Below are 7908 nucleotides of genomic sequence, written 5' to 3' on the forward strand. Positions count from 1 at the left end.
CTTAATCCATGATAACGAATAAGTATAGTCTACTCTGTGAAAACAGTTGTTCTCCCATAACAAAACAGACGAGACACCTCAGATATGAAATAACGATAAATATAGTGATCATGGTAGATATTCAATCCTCGAATATAACTGTGACCAACAACAAACAGTATACTAAATCTAACTATTATATATATATAAATCTTCACGACATTTGATTAGAATGTATCATAGAGATAATTTTCTATATAAAACTTCGGATCCATAGCCGAATCGAACGTTAATCATTCTTCTGTGATGAAGTCCGATAACTAGTGTTTTGCCGTATAATTAACAGCTTAAGCAAACAGATCGTGAATCAATTCGGCTGGCAGCAAAGCAAAGCTTGACAAAGTGGGGCAAGAAAAAATCTTTCTGGCACAGATTCGTCACCAGATAAAAATTATGTTTATCTTAACTTTAGTCTGCCTAAAGCGAACCGCAACAGGTAAGTTGTGAGTAAAAAAAATCGTGGTTCGACAAGTTAACTTTCGCATCAAGAAAAGCTGACTGAATTCTGGCAAGTAGAATGTTCTAATTTTGGTTTGGAGAAATACGAGCAAAGAACGTAGGGCACAGCATTATATGGAACTGGGTTTGAACTAGATTTTACGCCACGTGAGAGTATTGCATAGGTTATTTAACATATTTAAACGAGGCTGTCAAAGCTTTACTAGATAAATTATGGAGCTCGACAAAAATTACTCCTGTAAGCTAAAGGATGATGGTTTGAAGTAGACTAAATTGGTCGACCTTAATTGACCTTAAGCAGAAGAAGCCTGATCGTTGTTGTAGGTGGAAACTATAACGGCATGACAAAATAACGGTACGGTTTTTTCTATTACTATATTATCAGAAAAGGTGGACTAGACGCTCGAGTGAATCTGAAGAAACAAACCGCTAAGAAGGCTCTTAAGCCCAACATGCATTTGAGCATATCGCATACGAATTCCTATAGCTCAAAGTAGAGAAGCAGAGTGGAATGGCTTTTTGTCTAGGTCTAAGAATATAGATACATATCTATGTAGGTCTTGGTCGTCGTTATCGTCGGCGCCGAAGCAAGAGGCGGAAGAGGGACTCAGCCGCGAACAACTAGGATCGGCGGAAAGACGCGTGACTGGAAAGAAAGACCGCGCTCGTACCGCACGGGGAACAAACATCTTCATGCAGTACAAAATCGCAGATACGAATTGCAAAGGTCCTGTGAAGGAAAGATCATAAATGGAAGTGCGACAACGCCAGGACCATTAGAGGACTAGAAATGGCACGTAGCCGCTGATTTCCCATACGGCATACGTCTGGCATCTTCTGTCATTGAAGCTACTAGTCCTTCAAGTCGAGTCCTGCCTTCCGTCCTTGCTTTAACCTCGCGACCACGTGGACCTGACGCCGTTACTGGTACTAAAAGTTGCCCCGAAGGCCTACTTCTCGCAACAGCTTTTACGGCGGTACGATCGGTAGCTGATGTGTCCTCGGTCAGACTCTCGCACAGCTGACTGCTTCCCAGATTTTGTGGCCCTGTCGCTTCGATAGCTTTAGAAGTAGCCAACGTTGAGAGGAAAGTTGGATATAGACGTTATCAATAAATCGGGTAGAAATCGGGTAGAGTGCAAATTATAAACATCGAGGGAAGCCATTACGGCATCTCTACGAAATGTTTTCTAGTAAGTGATAATGGTCAACAATTAACAAATAGACAATTAAAAGAACTCTTTGACCATAAACAGGTACACTATCAGATAAACCTTATATCTTTCTAAAAGCTATGGCGGTATATGAAGAACAGTTTGCTAAAGCTTGATAAATACTTGCGCCAGTCTTCGCGAAGCCCTAGCTAAGGTTTTGATTCGTGTTCGCTGTTTAGCTACAAGGAAAACCATTTTTTTCGCAAATCTTCCTTTATGATGACACCAAAGAAATTTAATAACGAAACAGAAATATTGTAAGAAAAACAAAATTTCACGTAGGATAAGAAACAGTTTGACTGTGTATAGTAATGGTACAGATGATAAAACAAGAAAAGCATTACTAGAAAACGTTGCTAAGTTTTGTAAACATTGGTAAGTCATAGATTTCGTGAACACTTTTAAAGAGCCGAAACAATATATCATACTCGTTTCTACCACGACCTACAGATGGCGACCTTGAGCTTTAGTTAGGGGAGTTAGTCCAAAACAAACTTATCGTAACAAATCTACTAACTCTTGGGTATTATGAACAAATCATTTAGGGACCGCTAAACGGTTGTTAAGATCCGCTTAGGAAAATTAATTAATCAGGCTCATTCAAAGATTCAAACGCCAAAGCGGAATAAAAAAGAAAAACAGTATAATAGGGCTAGGAGAGCTTGGTATTCTGAAATATAATCTATATAATAGTTAACACCATATCTTTCAACTAGCAAAACGAGTTTTCCGATCATAACGAAGAGAGTAAAAAATGATAACAGTGGAAGAAGAAGGCGTAAGCAAGCTTGCTCAGACTCTTGAGGCCTTATTTGTTGCTTATCCTATCTATTACTTTTGTATTCATAACTTTATACTCGACAGATGAACCTCCTCCATTGCTGATATAAATAATAAGCTATAATCATCAGGATCTTTCTGACCACAACTTTTGTTACCTATGTCATTTAGTTCATTCAGCTAGACTAGAAATTCAAACCTAAGCTACGAATTTATCTGCGAATTTTGCTCCTGGCAAAGCTAAAATTCTCAGGCCTTCCCTATTTATCGATCTTTCTGCCTCTCCATTGACGTTAAACTACCTCGTACCAGCGGTATTCCGCTTTCCAATCCTCTGCCTGCTTAGAACTCTTACTCCTATAAAATATGCTGGTGTTAGCGGACGTAAGACATCAAGATTGCTTTGAGACTACCTCGTCAGCCGTAGCACGTGCTCGATGACAACATCGGCACGTGGGTTTGTGGCCTGCTATAGTGTTCGTTTTCCGAGATTGTATCGTTTACAGCCAACGATTCAGCTTGGGGGCTATCCCGCCGCTGTGGCGGCTTATCCCAGGATAACCCGCCAACACCCGCTACATCTGACGGAGAAGTTTAAGGATAACGGAAGGAAAGGGCAGGATAGCTGGAGTATAGCCGGCCGGCTAAGCTGATCGGAGGAGATAACAAAGTGAAATGAGTCACACATCCCCACGACCTATTTTATCGCGCGCAGAAGAGCACGCAGGAAGATGTGAGTGAACGAATGAACGGCCGAGTGAAGTGAGTGAGTATAAGAAGTAACGCAGACGCACTCATATCCGTCTGACTCTGCTATATGGACAAGAGGAAAGAAAGCGCTCAAACAGCTCAAAAGGTCTTTAAACTCGTTGACGCCAAGCAAGATAGTCCTAATAGTTCGCCAACATGCTATTATAAAGTGAGGCATGAGGTTATTACGAACATTAAGATGACGTAGTGATCAGTCAGTGATTACATGGCCTTCATGGACAGAGAGTAGGACAACCAATAAGTTGAAGTTGTTTTTTAAAGATAAGGCTTTCCACTGGACAGATTTGCTGCAGCTTCGAGCAATTCAGTTAGTAGATGTTTGATGATTACGATAATGCGACGAAGGCTGTTTTAATGTACACAATGAACGAGCCGTTGTCTAAAGCGAAACATATGTGTATGTTTGAAAAAAATACAAATTTTAAAGTGTCTTTATTTTTTTTTTTAGCTTTACGTCGGAAATGATAGTACCTAATCAAGATTGCGAGTCACGGTATTTTGCGGTAGAAGTTGGTGGAGGATGGAAGAAAGGTTAAGGAAGACGCTTCAGACGCCTTAGTTTGCCAGCAATTTGCTTCAAGAATATCATAGTGATTGAAGGTGCGCATTTGTAGTAAAAAAAATCACACACTACAATAATAAAACAAAACAATTTTTTTAAAAATGCGCAATTATTATATGCAACACCAGATGAGAAATGAAGCTGCTGTTGTTGTTGGAGTCTCGTCATATTGTCTGTACTTTTCATACTCTATTATCATCGTCATCATTGTTATAACTTTTATGAACAGGGAATTCGGCGATACTCGCGATTTATTAGCGCCTGACTGACCGTCAAAGTAAATGAGTCATTCAGTTAGCAGCAGAGTAGCCAGCTTCGTTTCGTGTTATTGTTTTTAATGAAGAGAAGTAACACGAACTCTGTTTATGCGAGCGGATATGTGGCGATAAGATGACCCTCGAACAACAAAAAGCCATTCGACCATTACTTTTATAGATGATTTCATGCTAACGCGCTTGTCTTCCGAGTGAAGACAAATATGCATAGCAATGGATCCAACTCGAGGCGTGGCAGCTATTGTCACGGCGGCACAGAAACAAGTGAGTGGCTGTTATCAACGGGGCAGCAGGCTGTCACCATGAATAATATGAAATCTAGACAATTTTCAATATACTCGTATCTGTCGAAGCCAGTGAACGCGCTGTACGCGTCAACATCGGATTCTATTTAGATGCGCAAGAAAACGAGCGTGGAGGCAAACGCGGACGTTGCGTGACGAAGTACGTCCGCCGCTGTCCTTACAGTGATCGTTTGTGCCACTTGTCGGACAGTCGACGGGATGATTATTCATTTCATACGTACACAACGCTTGTCTGTGCACTGACTTTGACGTAACGTGAACCTTTATGTACATTTTACATATACTCTGTGTTGTTTATATCTGTGACGCAGATGGCTTGTCAATCTAATTGGTTCTTCTTTATTGACAAAAGCAGCAGGGGGTAACATGACAAGCGTGGTAAGTATGTACAGTTATTAATTGTCAAGGTTCAATCAAAGTAACAGTTGTTTCGGGCATTTCGATGATCGTCAGTGATAACCAAACTAATTGGATATAACAGTATCTTTTTTTTTAGAATCATCTCTTTGTTGGCTGAGATGTTTACATGAGCTTATCGTAGACAGTTGGAATCTTTTTCCTCTCCAAAAGGAAAGGTTTTTAACCGTGAGTGTTTATGACCATTAATACTACATTGGAACACAAGAAATGGCGAATTTCCCGAGTGTTTCCTTTATGCTTTTACCTTCCGCGATAGGATTCCTTCTATCTGTTATTGAAGTGCTTTCTCTCCACCATGAACTCGTTGTAGTTCATTACAACGCAAAGGACGATACTTTGCCTCGTGTTTAGGCTTCAACAGTATTTGTTCTCGGTAGAACGAATTGCCCATTTGACACCTACCCTATTTCAGGCCAAATCTACATCTCAAGAAGAAGAATGTTTTGGTACAGCTAAAAAAATCCTATGCACTGATAAACGTTTTGATTAAACCGTAACAGTAAGGTCTGTGCGACAGCGACGTAAGGTTTTAGTCAGCGTTTTCAAGCAACAAAGCTTGCAGATTTCTCTGTTCCTACGAGTCCTGGATGGATCGACACTTTAGTATTACTTCGACGGTGCCAATTATCTAACTGTGTTGAATTTTACGCGCAGTACCGCTACCGAGCATCGCTCTCGGCATAGATCGAAGTGTTTAGGGCTGGGTTTTAGCCCAGATCACCTCAGTTGTCAATTATCTAACCTGTTGAAAAGAAAACCTGTATGTCTATCTTGGCAGGCTCTCAAGCATCATGTATGATAAACTGACACCAACTGAATACTTATTTAAGCCGTTCCTTAAAGTGCCGCCCGGCGTAAATGTTAATTACAACTTTAAGCCCTTCTTCATCCCTGATTTTTTCAACACTCTTGCTGCAATGATCCGCATTATAAATTTACATTGCAAACACAGCTGTTGTCGCTAGTGTTGTTGACGTAAAATACTATGCAACACGTATGAGTGAGCTAGCCGACGTGTAAGACGGAATTGTAGGATTTATCTGCTGCCACTTAGGAGAAAACACTTAATCATTAAGCAAACATGCGTCTACATCAGTTTTTATATCGTATCTATCTTTGCAAAGCGAATGTTTTTCACTTAAGCGAAGTGTTGCGCAATTGGCTTTCTCATATCTTCTCTACGGCAATGTTGTTTTTTTGTCATTTAAACGCTAGCTTGCGCTACTAGTCTTAGAATGATACATGTTATTAATGTTATTACATTTATGTGCATAAACAGTTCCGGTTTGTCTAGCACGAATGGATACGAACTCTGCTATTTACGAATAGATACGTACGGACTGCTTTCGGCGTTTCCAGACTATAATAGAACACGATGAAATTAAACATCTAATTCAACTTGGGTTAAATAATAGAACGTATTAACTTGTGCACATATATTTACATCTTATATTAGATGTAGATTGAGCGCTTATATGCAATGTACAATTTTCGAAATTGTGAAATTTCGATATTATGCATTTCATAGGAAACGTTTCGAAATACCGCCATGGGTACTACCCATGGGGCTGTAAAGTGAGGACATAGATAACCTTCGGATTGTTTAGGTTTAACTAATAAGACATAGATAATAATTAGCAGAGACAATTGAATGAATACGAAGATTATCGACAATAAGCGGGAACAAATAAATATAGTGGCTGATAAAATTACCAGCTCAGCTAATGCTTTTTTCCCAGTTTTGATTTTAATTTAACGTAATTGGGTGTCATTAGCTACCTGCTTACCTTGGCACAGCGCTTCTTTTTTTAATAACCTATTATATATAATGCACAACAATAAATGAGGGGCGCAACTGTAGAAATAAAGCAAATCGTCCATAGCTGAAGACGAAGCATGTCAAATCTCGCAGACGCTCGCAGTACGGTAAGATAGTATACGATGAACAAATATTTACTTATTTAATTTAATTTAATAAAAATACTTTAATTAAATTTAATTTAATAAAAATGTATGTATGTATATATCAAAAACTATTTCGTATATGAAACGAATAAAGTGATCCCATTTTTTCGCATTTTCCATTAGTTAGTGGTCGTTGAACGTAGACAATTCAGGGCATCAGTCAAAAATCTTTTTTTTTTATCTCATTAAGAGGGCTTTGGAGCTGTTATCTGGATGTTAGATTAAACGTGTGTATGCATATTTATACGTAAACGTAGTACGTAAAAACGAAAATACAGAAAACGTACGTTTTTTGTCAAATCCATCTACAATGTTTCTGTTAAGATTTACCAACGGGAAGTACCAACGATTCGAAGTTCCCTTGATTATGGAACAGTTTCCCATGCTTAAGCCATACCTGTAAGTTTTACGAAGAAAAAAAGATGGAATTATCTCATTGCCGCACTTGTTATTTTTTAGACGATTCTTAAAAATGTTAGACATATACTCTATTACGAAAGATGTCCCATCAATGAATCGAAGTGTTATGCCTTCCATTGTGTTTCAGTCGGTCAATAAAGATTCAGTTGAAACACTATACGATTTGTGTTAACTCGCATTGGCCCTAAAAGACAGAAGATGTACGGAACGGTATCAAGACACGTATGGGGGCATACACAAAAGAGAGTAGCTTTTAGAGTCATTTGCGATGGGTTGAAATTAGCGTTATGAATGACTATTGATACAACAACTGTCAAAATCGCGGAAGTACAATGTTCGTACTCTGCCATAGATATAGGCTTCAAATGGACGTCTATTTTAACTAGTATATTCAGTCTCAACATTGCGCTGAGTATTTTCAGTATTTGCAAAACGACATAGGAACCTGTAACAGTGAAATACATAGTTACTTCGCGTAGGTACATAATACGGTATACCATTTGGACAAAAAAGCGGAATCAGACGATTAAGTGCGGCTAAGAAAACGCCCATATGCCCCTGAAGCTGTTGTTAACTTAACATTAAGATTAATATCGAGTAAACTGCGAAGATATATACCTCTGTATGGTTTCGACGTCCTGCTGGTCCAGCCTGCTCCAAATGCAGTCGTAGCCTACTATGTCAGCTGCCGCTAATGA

At 39.1% G+C, this 7908-nt stretch overlaps 1 long non-coding RNA gene across 1 annotated transcript; it reads left to right on the plus strand.

Annotated features, from left to right (window-relative positions):
• The first annotated feature begins 2528 nt into the window (after positions 1-2528).
• On the plus strand, positions 2529-3927 carry LOC147757596 (uncharacterized). The gene is made up of 2 exons (XR_015322240.1): positions 2529-3348; positions 3712-3927. It is a non-coding gene; the product is annotated as an uncharacterized LOC147757596 (long non-coding RNA).
• Positions 3928-7908: the final 3981 nt, after the last annotated feature.

This window comes from Varroa destructor, unplaced genomic scaffold (assembly GCF_002443255.2).
Source record: "Varroa destructor unplaced genomic scaffold, Vdes_3.0 BEIS01000002.1, whole genome shotgun sequence".
In the NCBI taxonomy this organism is placed as follows: domain Eukaryota; kingdom Metazoa; phylum Arthropoda; class Arachnida; order Mesostigmata; family Varroidae; genus Varroa; species Varroa destructor.